Consider the following 14,638-nt stretch of genomic DNA (forward strand, 5'->3'; position numbering starts at 1 on the left):
GCTGACAGGATGGCACTGAGCAAATACTAAATGCAGATGTAATGCAGATATCATTGGTACACAACACACATAAACCTATGATTGGCACACAGTTAGCTTTAGCATATGCTGGCACACATAATTTTGCTGGCACACAACCAACGCTGATACATCAGCACATGGTATACCATTAGCACAGGCTGGCACACAGCATATACAAACATGTGCCTTGTATAGGGTTCATAGGCTCCCAGTGATTGCTGGCATAAGATGGCACACATATACAACTGCTACAAAATACACATAAACCTATTACTGGCGAATACTTAGAGACAGCACTGACAGATGCTGACACATAGAACATACATAGATGATACTGACAAACAGCATAGAAACTGACTACCACAGGTTGGCATACAATGATATGTCAATGGCACAGTCTGGCATATGGTGTACCACTGCCACATGGTGGCAAAATACACATATAGTAAGATACCATTGTCACAGGTTGGCACATAGTATATAATATATATCAGTGAATCAAAAAACAAGTCCACCTATATACAGTATATACTGTACAATACCGGTATAATTGGCATTGAATGGAGCCTGTCACATACAAAACTATCACCAGTGCACATTGGCACACAGTTTTCTGCTGCACCTGCTGGCATACAGTATACATAAACCTATGTTTGTAACAGCTATACACTTTATACTGGCATATACTAGTATGGCAGGCTGAACCCTCTGCCTTACCTGCCTTTATACTTGCCAGGCACACAATGTATATAACCCATCACTGCCTAGGCTGGCAGAGCATGTATAACATTACTGGCACACAGTATACATACACTCTATGTAACAGAGAATACATACTGTATATCTCTGCCAGTAGTGTATGCTGGCACATACCTACACATATCACTGCACACTGCCAGGCAAACTTAGTGCTCGAACCCAGCCACCATTATATCACTGGCACAAGCAGACAAACAGTATCTATAAACCTATAAATGATAAACTGGCACTGGATGACCCTGTCCATTGCTGCCCCATAATACATATACATATATCACTATCCAAGGCTGGCACAAAGTACAAATAAATTTACCTCTATCACAGGCTGGCATACCTAAAAAACTACTGGCACAAGCTGGCACATAGCTAAAAATAAGCACAAAGGTAACAATGCAAAAGCGAACAAACAAAAGATGCTCCCTGCCACCCACTTACATTATCACTGTCAGCAGCCTTCTCTACTTTAGCTCTGTTGAATGGAAGGGATTAAAGGATTTTTGGCTCAGTTAACTCAAAAAGCCAACAGAGTTCAACGTTAAATATCAGGAGATCCTGGGTATAATGGGGGAGATTCATGATGTGCATGGATAGATAGATAGATAGATAGATAGATAGATAGATAGATAGATAGATAGATAGATAGATAGATAGATAGATAATAGATAGGAAATAGATAGATAGACAGATAGATAGATAGATAGATAGATAGATAGATAGATAGATAGATAGATAGATAGGAGATAGATAGATAGATAGATAGATAGATAATAGATAGATAGATAGATAGATAGATAGATAGATAGATAGATAGATAGATAATAGATAGGAGATAGATAGATAGATAGATAGATAGATAGGAGATAGATAGATAGGAAATAGATAGATAGATAGATAGATAGATAATAGATAGATGATAGATAGATAGATAGATAGATAGATAGATAGATAGATAGATAGATAATTAGATAGGAGATAGATAGATAGGAAATAGATAGATAGATAGATAGATAGATAGATAGATAGATAGATAGAAGGGAGATAGATAGAAGGGAGATAGATAGAAGGGAGATAGATAGATAGATAGATAGATAGATAGATAGATAGATAGAAAGAAAGATAGATAGTACACAGATAAATGGATAGTAGATAGATAGATTTTCCCCAATAAATGTGTGTATTGCTTTCTATTGCAGCGTTGGTGTCTGGTACAACCACATGGCAGGTAGGGGACAAGTCCATTTTGAGAGTTTTTTGAGCTGGAGGTCCTTAAGATCTGGAGCCTGCGGGCACACAGGGTGTTTTGGGAGACCCATAGTTGTAACTATAGCCATAACAGTTGTTATGAGATATACAAGTTGAGGGAGCCTACCCAGGAGTAATAACATTGCAGGACAGTAGTGGACATTGGTAAAAGAGCACCCAGTGAGGTATTAAGATGGACACTGTGTTCACTGTGACTGTGACCTATAATGAACACCCAGCACCCAGTGACTTCCTATAGTACATACCCAGCACCCAGTGACTTCCTATAATGCACACCAGCACCCAGTGACTTGGTTTAATGAATAACAGTCACCCAGTTACCTGGTATACTGGACAATGGCTTCACTGCTCCCACAGAAACCACCCACAATCCACCCTCCTCTCTTCTCCGTCCCTATCTCTTTGTATTTCTCTCCCTGCTCTAACTGCCTGCTGCAACCTGCTCTCCACTATACACAGCCGACTGGCCGCCTCCCGGAAACCAATTGTGGTGCTGCGGATGATCCCCGGTGTGTTGGAGGATTGGCCGGTCACTTGCTAGATGGTAGTGTGCAACGCCACTCCGGTGGTGGTTGGCCGAGATACAGCCGGAACTTAAGATGTTATTTTGTGATGCCAGTGCCAGTGGGGCACACAAATGTGGTAGCACACCTGCTTTTAGTTTAAAGGGCCGGTTGTACCCTTTTCCCTGTGGACAGTGTCCTGCCTGGCTGCTACAGGGTCCTTTGGGATGATATCACGGTGGGCCGAAGTGGTGTAGTGACCTTCCCGGACTATCAGAACTGCCACCCACGGAAAGGGGAAATGTCCCAAGGATGTAGTGGATACTGTGTCGGTGTGGAGTGAAGAATCATAGAGTCTCTTTAGCATAAATAATCTTTGTTTTACTTGGAAGGTACTTGTGTGCAGCACGTTAAACAGCTTTACTTTGAAAAGATAAGTTACACTTAATAGTTTCCTTGATAAAGCACTTGATAAGACACTTAGTATAATAACCAGATCTGCGACAGGAATATAGTGAGAAGTACAGTCGTGCTGACTGAGTAGCGTGCTAAGAGATACAAAGAAGCAGAGTAGCAGAGAGGAGGATGTCGTGGGAGTCCCAGCCCAAGTAGTACTATGCTCTGCTGGGATGTTGAAGGATGAGGTAAAAGTATACTTAGAAGAAGAAGGATAGAATACTTGTGCCCGTGTTTTGACTTGTAAGTCTTCACACCACCTTATGCCCACTAGATACCTGGGATGAGTGGAATGCTGAGGGTTCCCTGCTGACAACCGCGCTGCGAGATAGAGTTTTTAGATTATCGCAACTTTGCTCTATCTGGATCAGTTCCCAGCTTACTGCTGTCTGAAGATACTGTCCTGTTTTGTGACTCTCCTTGTCTTTTGTTTACAGATCCATGTGACACACAAATAAACAATAACCCTTTACATACTTCAGCCGTGCAGCTTCTGAATACACATATCTAATACAGCGACATCTAGTGGCGAAACTTTATCACTACCTTCATCACCACTTTTGCACAATAAGTACCGGCTTTTTTGAAGGGTACAACCAATAGTAACACCCGTGGTTGGACACCACACAATCACCTTATATAGAGGGTGTGTGTGTGTGTTTGGGGGTTACTAACATTAGAGTGGGGTTTGCAGCTGATTGGATGGGCACAAGGGATTATGGATAAACCTCTGCTCCCACCAAAAGACAGTTCTGTAAGCTAATATGTGCGTCCGCCATGTCTGTGAATTTGTAAAGCTAATTTGTGAATCCCTACAAGGGAATTTAATGCCCAATTCACTGTGAATCGGAATTCATCAGATTTGCTTCGCTTATCTCTAGTTATAAGGACCATTGTATACACACATGGGGGTTCTCTAATATATGGCCCTCTTTACCATACCTTTAAATAATGCAACTATATGCAGTACTTTCTGTTTACTGTCTTTAGGTGGTAGGGGCCTATCTCATTTTGTTATGGGTCCCTATAAATACTAGTTATGCCCGTGGGTGGGGCATAAGTTATACCCCAGCTGAGTCAGTTGGTAAAGTCAGACCAGGAGAGGAGCCAAGGCAGAGTGGACAGAGCTAGGCTTAAACTTGGAAGGGAGACTTAAACTCACATTGTCGAGCAGTGTTTAGTGGGGTATTGGATACCCTGGGACCTATATTATAACCTTTGCCCTCCTATTAAGTTAAAGAAATGTGTCAATTGTTGAGTGGTGCATTTCAAGATGAAGTTAAAGGGGTTATCCAGTGTTAGGAAAACATGGCCAACCGCACTGCTTTTGTCTCTAGTTTGGGTGCAGGTTTTGCAACTCAGTTTTAATTGCAGTGAATGGAGCTTAATTGAAAACCACAACTGAACTGTAGCAGGGCCGATTCTGGGTTCTCTGCCGCCTGAGGCAAACCTCAAAATGCCGCCCCATCACTAGCCCATGTGAGAGTAAGGGGCCTATTCCACGGAGCGATAATCGCCAGATTCAGCAAATTATTGCTCCGTGGAATAAAGAGAACGATCAGCCGATGATCGTGTCATCGGCTGATCGTTCATTTAGGTTCAAACCTAAAATCATCGTTCGCCACCCGCGCATCGCTACGTGGAATAGCAGACGCGGCGGGCGACTGACGGTTTCACAAACATTATACTTTACCTGTCTAGGCTGCAGGTCTTCTCCTTCTCCCGATCCCGTGCGGCAGCATCAGCTTCGGAGCGGCCTGTCTGAGCTGACAGAGCGCTCAGCCAATCACTGGCCGGGACCGCCGCTGCCAGTGATTCGCTGAGCGTTCTGTCAGCTCAGACAGGCCGCTCTGAAGCTGATGCTGCCACGTAGGACCGGGAGAAGGAGAAGACCTGCAGCCTAGACAGGTAATGTATGAAACAAGGGGGCACTAGTATTAGCCATAGGTGTGAGGTGCGGCGCTTTTTCTTCCCTGAACCGCATTTTGTTTCTCTCTTTTCTCCGTGTTTTGCACTCCTCCTGGTGAGACCCACATGACCGCAATTAGCAGGAGACACCTGAGTGCACATGGTTTTAATCCCTCCTGTCTTTTCCCATTCTGTCTGCAGCAGCTATGGTGAGCGCAATACCTCATCCAGACTTGTGCTGTTTGGAGGCGACCTTCTCCGCCGGCGGTGCTGGCCGGGTTCTGGTGTGGTGTTTTTGGGTCTGGTCCTGTGGCATGGGGGTCGCAGGGTCGTCCAATGACCCCCGTTCCCTGACTGTGCGCGCCTGCGAGGTTGGTGGCCACTGACTGGCACGGTGTGGACTTAGTGTAGGGACCCATGTGTATCAGATACCTGCACGATGGTACATGGGGCAGTATGGCTTGATCAATTCATACACAAAATTCTGATGTGTTTTTTATTTAGCCTAGGGGCACTAGTATCAGCCATAGGTGTGAGGTGCAGCGCTCCTTTTCTTCCGTGAACCGCAATGTATGAAACAAGGGCTGCAAGGACATCAGTAACGATGTCCCTGCAGCCCTCGCTAACGATTGTCGGGCCGTGGAATAGGCCCAGTAAAGGAGCACCGATCTAGCAGATCTGCGCTCGTTTACATCGATGATCGGGCCCTGCTTGGCCCATGGAATAGGACTCTTAGGGCCCTATAACACGGCATGATTATCGTGCGAAAAATCGTTATATCGTTCGAATTTAAACGATAATGGTTTTGTGTAATTGCAGGCAACAATCGAAAAATCGTTCGTATGTCGTTTATTGTTGACTTAGATCTAAACCTAAAATTACACAGGTCAACAGCATTTTTGGGGCCAAAGATATTTCAACGAATTTAGGGTAACTTTGGGGTGCTGATTCTGAATATGTCATCAGTTTTGCCAGATTGGCTCAAGTTTTTGAGAATTTTCGTGAAATGTGTAAAAAAAAAAAAGACGTAATTTGCTACACGCGCATTAACTTTATTGCTATTGTCATGAATACAATAAATTTTAACTAGTTTTAGAAAGTAATCTTCAAAAATGAACAAGACATGAAAAAAAACTTGAGCCAATCTGGCAAAACTGATAGCATATTCAGAATCAGCACCCCAAAAATACCCCAAAATCATTAAAATATTTTGGACACCAGTAAATTTTTTTTTTTTTTGTTGACCTGTGTTATTGTTAATTGTTCGCTAATCATTCTCTGTAATTCCACATTCGTTCGCTCAAGTTCTGCATTTTTTCACTAATCGCTCAGTGTAATTGCACATTGTTCATTGTTTTGCTGGGATCAGATGGAGTAAACGATCATAGTAACGTTTGTATCTAACGATTATCGTTCTGTGTAATATGGTGAACGATTTCAGTTTATTGATAAACAATCTCGTTTGCGACCGTTTATCGTTAGTCGTTAATCGTTAAACATCGCACCCTGTAATAGGAATGTTTGTGGTGAAAAGACTGTTGAGGCTTTGATATTGGGTTCCCAAGAGTTGTGTGAAGTTAACATTGTCCTAGAGGTCGGTGTGATAGATACTGTATAAGTAATCATCAGTATAATCATGTGTAATGTCAGCCTCATCCCTGATATATACCTGTACATGTATACTGATGGCACACTGCAGAGCTGCCATTTATTTTTAGTATCAGTCCCTTATGTAAATGCAATTTAATGCCTCTTCAATAATGCAAAACCAAATGGAGAATGACTTGGCAGAATTACCCCAGGAAACTGTATGTTGACAAAATGCTGAAGGGCCAAGGACCGGCCGCATGCAGCAATTCCTCATCCCAGGAGCCGGGGCTGTCATGTTACATACCAGGAGGCAATGTCAGGCCCTCATTGGCAGCTCTTATAAATAGATGCCGGGAGCTGCATTGGTTTATAATGTGTTGGTATATTTATATAGCTGTTCTTTATGTCTCCAGTAGTTAACATAGTCTAAAATGGAGCTGTCAACTTTAATGTATGGTGATTCAGAAAGCTGTGAAAACCACTTTTGCATTTTGAAGAGAATTGTGTTTCAGTAATTACACCAGGCTGCGATATCGATCTGTATGAGAAAGTGGTCTGAAGGCGTCATCATTTCATGGCTTCCCTTCAGCCATCCGACTATAAGCACCATCTATGCCGAAATAGGGTTCCCTGGTCCCATCAGAAGGAGTGACTCCGAGGTCTTGCCCTCCTTCTATACATTAATATATGTCCATGTAGATTTGCAATGTAATGTTTATTATTTCTATTGTACCCACAGGACATATCCGTAGACCTAATAGGTTATTTATGAACCTTCCTGTAATACTGGTCCCCAACCTGTGGCTCTACAGCTGTTGTAAAACTACAATTCCCAGCCTAGGGCTGTCCGGGCATGATGAGATTTGTAGTTTTGCAGATGCTACAAAAAAAAGAGCTGGTAACAGACTGCACCTTATTATGAGAGTATGTATCAGTAAATTCTGTTATTACCCAAACCGGACAAAACAATGTTACCACCAAAAACACAACTATCACCGGTCATGGTGGACACAGGCAAAGCTAAAATTATCCAATAGTAACCGTTACGGCAGGAGTGGTGGATCCGCTGACCCACCTCTAGTGATGGTGTAAGACTCACCAGGGAGCTGACTTTAAGAGGTTGCTGGTCTTAACCAGAGCCCACCACAAGGTGGAATGGGAATGCTGTGGCGGACAACCCTAAGTCCATACCCCTGGCTTGGCTTGCCAGCAGAGGAAGGCGAGGTGCAGCTGGTAGCACGTAGATGGCAGACAGGACTACAGCAGGACTCCTGCCTGGAAGCAGGGCTGTTACCACGAGCAGTTATCACAGGGCAGCAACACTGGTGGCAGAAACCACAGAAGCATGCACAGGCTCCAACACTAGAGTCAGGGCAGTAATTTATACAGAGGTGTCTGCACACCTTAAACAATAAGGGATGTACTGTTCCTTTAAATCACAGTGCTGGCGCGCGCCCTAGGAGGTGGGGCGCGCACTGGGAAGAACAGGAGCAAGCAGGAAAGCAGACTGGTAAGGAGCTCAGAAGGGCCCTGGCAGCTGCCGGTACAGAACAACCAGATTTGCAAGGAGAGTGGGTGCAGCGGTGGCCGGGGCACGGTCCGCATTGTGGTCATCAGAGATATAAATAAAGAATGCAAAGGGGCACCTATAGTTCTCGCAGTCTATGGGAAGACAAAATTGTAGTTAATTTTATTTGATTAGTTACAGTTTAAAATTAACCCTCTAAGCACAAGGGAATGAAAAATCCTTGGGCCATGGTTCCCTAGAGGTTTCCTCCACAGGGTTTTTTCCTCTCCTGAGTGCTGGAGGATGACTTTTTATAAGTCAAGGTTTAGCTTTGTTTTGCACAATTTTCATAGTTTTGCCTGCTTGTAAGTTATACATTCATGGCATTGAATTAAACGGGTACACTGTGGCTGGGAAGGGGGTGGATGAAAGCAATGATGCCCACTTACCTCCCTGGTTCCAGTGCTGAGGTCCACATTAAGCTGCTCTGAGCCCCCCTGTTCCCGACCGCTTCAGTCAAAGCTATGAAAAGTGTGCAAACAAAGCTAAACCTCAACTCAACAAAGAGTCATCCTCCTGCACTCAAAAGAAGAAAAAAACCCAGTGGAGGAAACAACTAGGGAACCATGGCTTAAGAATTGCCTTTCCCTTGGGCTTTGAGGGTTAATGCCAAACTGTAACTAAACAAATTCAAATAAAATCTATATTGTCATCGTATATCTGATGTGGTTAAGACTAGAGATGAGCGAACCGGGTTCGGGTTCGAGTCCATCCGAACCCGATCGTTCGGTATTTGATTAGCTGGGGCTGCTGAAGTTGGATAAAGCTCTAAGGTTGTCTGGGAAAACATGGATACAGCCAATGACTATATCCATGTTTTCCACATAGCCTTAGGGCTTTGTCCAACTTCAGCATACACCGCTAATCAAATGCCGAAAGTTCGGGTTCGGATGGACTCGAGTATGCTCCAGGTTCGCTCATCTCTAGTTAAGACATATACAAAACACGGATAACTTTTTTTGTAATAAAGGGAATTATGGCTACATACTTTCATTATGAGGTGCAGTATAGACTCTTTTTTTTTAAATGTGACATGTTTAATTGGGGTTGTGTAGACCACCATTCATCACTGTATTGTGTAATGCTAACTCTTACAGGCCTGGAGATAAATTTGTGACTCAGATATATGAAATATGTTATTGGTTGTGGGGGCACCATTTGTTACATATGCACAGGGCACCAAAATACCTTGTCCTGCCCCTACTGATTAAAAACATTTACATTTGCAAGAAGATCTTTATTAGAATCAAGGTTTACTCACTTTTTCTCCCTAAACTGTGGATGTTTACTCAACATTCACATTAAAATACATACAACAGTGCAACTTTAAATAGTGTTTGTCTACAATTGTGAATTAGAAAACAATCAGGCCACATTTTATTAGGGTATGTTTACGCATGTTGGAGTTTTATTGTGTTAACACAATGAAGGACAGGTGGACGGCTATTAAACGATTAATTACTGCAATAAAATGATCAATTACTACAATTAGTCAACCTACAAATTCCAAAAAAGACCCTATTTATTCTGAAATAGTGAAATCCTAAACTGAATACTAAACACCGACAAATTTCACTACCCAAAGAAATTAATACATAAAGGGGGACATTTATGAAGTCCGGCGTTTTTTTTACGCCGGACTTATAAATGTCCCCGCATCTCCGGCACTACGGAGATTTATGTAGAGGCGGACTGCCTCTACATAAATCCCGTGCGCGTCGGTGTGCACAGCCGAAAACCTACGCCACCTGAAAGGTGGAGTAGGTTTTCGGCGTATCTTTAGGTGTAAAAAATGATAAATCCTGCGGACTCTGAGTCCGCGCCCCCGGTTCCGCCCCCTCAACACCCCCTCCCCGCCCCCCCTCCCCCCCCCCTCCCCCGGCGTACCCGGTGGAAAGGGGCGATTTGCGAATATTTTATTCGCAAATGGCTGTTTTGCAAATAAAATATTCGCAAATCGCCCATTTCCGCCGAAAAATACGCATTTTTGTAATGATACATGTCGCCCATAGTATATTACAAAATTAATTCTTTATTAATTCATTATCCAAATTAAATGATGCATTTACATTTCATTGCATTACTGCAGAAAACCCAGTCAATCTAAAAGGGTCACTTACTTTTTCATGCGTCTCTATGTTATTTTTATCATCATCATCATCACATTTGCTCACATCATCACAAAGCTCAGACACACTCTATTAGAAATGTATATTGGATATGAGGCACCGCATTGCTTTGATATCTTTAATAATCCACTTAAAATAGTTTGGAGAACAAGAAGAGACAGACAGGACTGCAATCAATACACACTAGGAAGCGGACTGTGCAGACGGTAAGGTCAAGCGTGTCTGGTATTGCTCCTGTATATGTTGTATACTAGAGTGAATATCTTGCCTGTCTATGAAGATTATCAGTCATTGTAACCCAACTATTATAATGATCAGTGATACTGAATAACTATGTAGTGATACTGACAAGGAATCAGCCTGGATGTGACTCAGTGAGACACCATGTGGCACATTCTGGTATGACACCTACGTTTAGCATATTGTATTATCGTAAGTGGCATAATAAAGCTTTTTTAAAACATTACAGATACAGACACTACAGATCTTTGCTGACTGATTCACATGTTCTTCCTGTGCCAGACTGAGCATTCTGCAGCCTGACAGTATGCGCACAATTGTATTTAAAGGGAATCTGTGAGCTGCAGTTCATTGTTAGATAGTTGTTAGAACAGTTAGAGCAGAGACGGGGAACCTTTGGCCCTCCAGCTGTTGCAAAACTACAATTCCCATCATGCCTTCCACTTTGGCTGTCCAGGCATGATGGGAATTGTAGTTTTGCAACAGCTGGAGGGCTGAAGGTCCCCGTCCCTGAGTTCGAGTAAGGAGACACCTTTCATATATCCATCTGTGCTTCTACAACATAGAAAATGCGAAAAGGCAAACAGGCATTCCCAAGGTTGGAATGTCTCCTCACTCCCTCTCCTATCCCTGCATGATTGACAGGGTGCAGCACACAACACCTGACAAGGGATAGGAGGGGGAGTGAGGCTTTGTTACAACCCTCAGCACTTTATTGCCCTAGGAACGCCTCCCTGATGACACTTAGCACCAGAGGATTACATCATTTTTCTACCTTATGGAAGCACAGCTGGATGTATGAAAGGTACCATTTGTCTCCTTGCCCTAACAGCTATCTAATAGTGTCAGCAGTTTGGAACCGGAATTGCAGTCACAGAACCTTAACAGTCATATTTTTGTCTCAGATCAAACATTGAATTAATATGCAAATTCGCCTTACGAATAAATTGGCGACTGGGTGTTACCATTCCATATCGTTTGGGCAGTAGTGAAGGAAATAGTATAAGGGCACACTAGATTGACCAGTGGTCTTTTTCTGTTGACAATTTTTTAAGTTTCTGTGGGGAAATGGTGATTGATCACACATGTCTGTTCTTGAAATTGGTTTGACACTCAGTGGTCAAATATTAAAATATTTTCATTGCAACTAATACAGTCATACTTGTAGGACTTGTCAGGTTAAATATTTGTGCAAAAACAATAATTAAATTTTTTAGAAGGTTTTAATTTTTTAAAGTCAGATAAAATAAAAGTCATATAAATTACATATCCTTGTAATCGTTCTGATGTGAGGAACATATATAACACTTCAGTTTTACCATAGGGCGAATGGTGTAAACATGAACCCCCCCAATGAAAACAAATCCCTTTTTTTTTTTTCAATTTCACTGCACAAATAATTTTTATGGGTCTGTAGGTAAAAAAAATGCAAGCGCTATGGCCTTTTCAAACACGAGGAGAAAACGAAAACGCAAAGAACGAAAATGAGCCTGGTCCTGAAAGGGTTAAAGCACAGTGGCGGCCGGTAACATAGACAACAACCTGTCAACAATGGGAGGGAAGGAGCAGCATATCAGGAGAAGTAGGCAAGTTTGCTGAATTATTGGTTGAGATGGCAATACCTCTTTAAATATCTATTGACATGGAGAAGCCTTGAGGATTTTATGAAAACTTATAGTATTGCCATAAATATAATATAATTGAACCTTATAGACAAAGCTTTTCATGATTTTTTTAGAGATAGCCATCATACAGGCTCCCAAGCTCTGCTGTGAGGACTCACGGTGACTGTAGCATCATATCACACTGCTCACCATGTATATGAATCCAGTTATTACTGAAGTTACTGAGACTTTTTCTTATAAACTTCTGAGGTGTCTGCCTGCTCCTGACAGCTAATACAGGATTAAGGCATTACTGACTGCCCATCTGTCTTCAATCACGCTCCATCATCACCTCCTTCCAGCTCACACCTATAAAATACATATCACCTAACATGAAGCTATAATAAAATTATCCGTGCGGCTGAATATCTTCTATCGATGGAACAGAGGGAGGCCTGACTGCATGAAACGGGCAGATAAAGCGCAGCGTGTCAGCATGCAGCACCATGGCAATGGGATTACACAGAATCTGATTACACACGATCCCTGTGGTAATGATCTGGGTTGGTGCTGCATTATGTTAACTCAGCTTACTGTGTCATCTGTATACAGAATAAGCTGCGTCTTCATCATCTGGAACATACACTACATAGCCGAAACTCTCAGGACATCACATCTGTAAACCATCTGGGCTACCTTTCTATAATAAGTGTATCTTGCATGGTAGTACAGACAAAATGGTTTAAATTGGCATTCAGTATCGTACAGAACTGCAGTATTAGGTTGAATTTTATAAGACTATTTGGAAAAAGGCTGAGTAAAGATAAATCATTTTAAAATTCTCTTAAAGGGGTACTCCGCAAAAAAAAAAAAAAAACTTTAATCAACTGGTGTCAGAAATTTATATAGATTTGTAAATTACTTCTGTTTAAAAATCCCAAGTCTTCCAGTAGTTATCAGCTGCTGTATGTTCTGCAGGAAGTAGTGTAGTCTGACACTGTGCTCTCTGATGCCACCTCTGTCCATGTCAGGAACTGTCCAGAGCAGGAGCAAATCCCCATAAAAAAAACTCTAAACCTCTATGTATATATGCAACATACAGGGGGTGTAACTAGAGATGGCTGGGCCCCATAGCAAACTTTTCATTGTGCCCCCTCCGACTGACCACAAATTCATCAAGTGTAGTCATAACCCTTAACATTTAACTGCAAGTGCTCGTCAGGCAACCATTGCAAGCAGCTTTGCAATGGTTGCCTGTCCTGAGATACAAAGGCACAACTAGAGGTGAGCAACTAGCTCTGGTATCTCAGTTGCCCAGTCCCAGAAGGGGCACCTAAAGCTGCTTTCCTTTGCCTGGGTATTCAGATACAGGGCTACAACAGCAAACAAAATCTTTTCCCTAGGTAAGATAAAGCCTAGCTTTCGATTACGACTTTTATAAAAAGTCAACAAAGTAGCGGTAGACAAGAAGTAAACCGTCTGATGACATTGTGAGGAGAATAACGGACTACTGTCAAAGCCTATAACTCATCTCTGTGGAACCACAACTTTTATACAGAGTTGTATGACATCATATGTTGTTTCATCAGTGTCAGAGCGGGGTCTGGGTGTGCGGATGATAAAAGCCACAAAGATGACACATCCCTCTGCCCCTCACATCTCCTGTGGGAACAGGTAGTGCCCCTCTCCGGTGCCACGCTACAGACAGCAATGCACCAACTGATCATAAACACTGGAGCAAAAATATCCCTCGTTCATCCTCCGTGCTATAAATGTGGACAGGAAATCAAAATAAATCAATACAATCGAATTAGAGTAGCAGCGGCTCCTCTCAGCAGGAAAAGTCATTGTACATCGCCGCTGCTGACAGATGCTTTCCCTAATAGGCTTCACGTTGAATAACGAAGAATTATTTTCCTTTTATTTAAAGCTACTCTGCCTTTTATATTTATAGAGTCTTAAGACGGCTATCCTCAAGTGCAATGCAGCGCAGACAGAAGGACGTAGTAGGATAGGTTCATATTCATTGGGTGCGCTGCCATGCTAGTATTTTGGTATACTGGCAAAAAAAAAAACTGGCAGTATATTTTAAGAAAAACTTTTTATTGTTACAGAATAAACTACAATAGACTGCATCAAATCTCACAAAAAGTAGACTTTGAAAAACAGATTGAATATGGTCACTACTAGACTACACTTAATCCTTTTCAATATGCAGATTACCATTTACTGTTTTTCTGGTATAAAAACTTGATAGATATTACCATAGCCTTAAATGGGAACTATCTCTACTGCACAGGAGATGCCGAAGAGGAAGGTATGACCCCTTTCGAATGATAATGAATAAAGCAGGCCGGCCGGGGCAAGCTGGATGGTGGCTATGGGGGCGGGAAGTGCTATCGGGTGCCCCAGTGCTTCTAATGGCCTCAGCGGACCGCTGGGCACATGATTAACTGCACCAGAATGGCGCAGAGGAGGAAGGTAGGAGACATACTTTCCTCCTCAGTGTCTCCTGCCCCTTTAACCCCTAGACAACCCTGGGCGTACCTGTACCTCCTGGCGTCGCTAGGGGAGTTCAGAGGGGGGCCGCGCGGGGGC

General features: G+C 42.6%; 1 protein-coding gene across 1 annotated transcript in view; it reads right to left on the reverse strand.

Annotated features, from left to right (window-relative positions):
- The window catches only part of ATP8A2 (ATPase phospholipid transporting 8A2), a 476,575-nt gene that overhangs the window by 430,075 nt on the left and 31,862 nt on the right, over positions 1–14,638 (reverse strand). The gene's annotated exons all lie outside the window — the stretch shown is intronic.

Source organism: Dendropsophus ebraccatus, chromosome 5, assembly GCF_027789765.1.
Source record: "Dendropsophus ebraccatus isolate aDenEbr1 chromosome 5, aDenEbr1.pat, whole genome shotgun sequence".
In the NCBI taxonomy this organism is placed as follows: domain Eukaryota; kingdom Metazoa; phylum Chordata; class Amphibia; order Anura; family Hylidae; genus Dendropsophus; species Dendropsophus ebraccatus.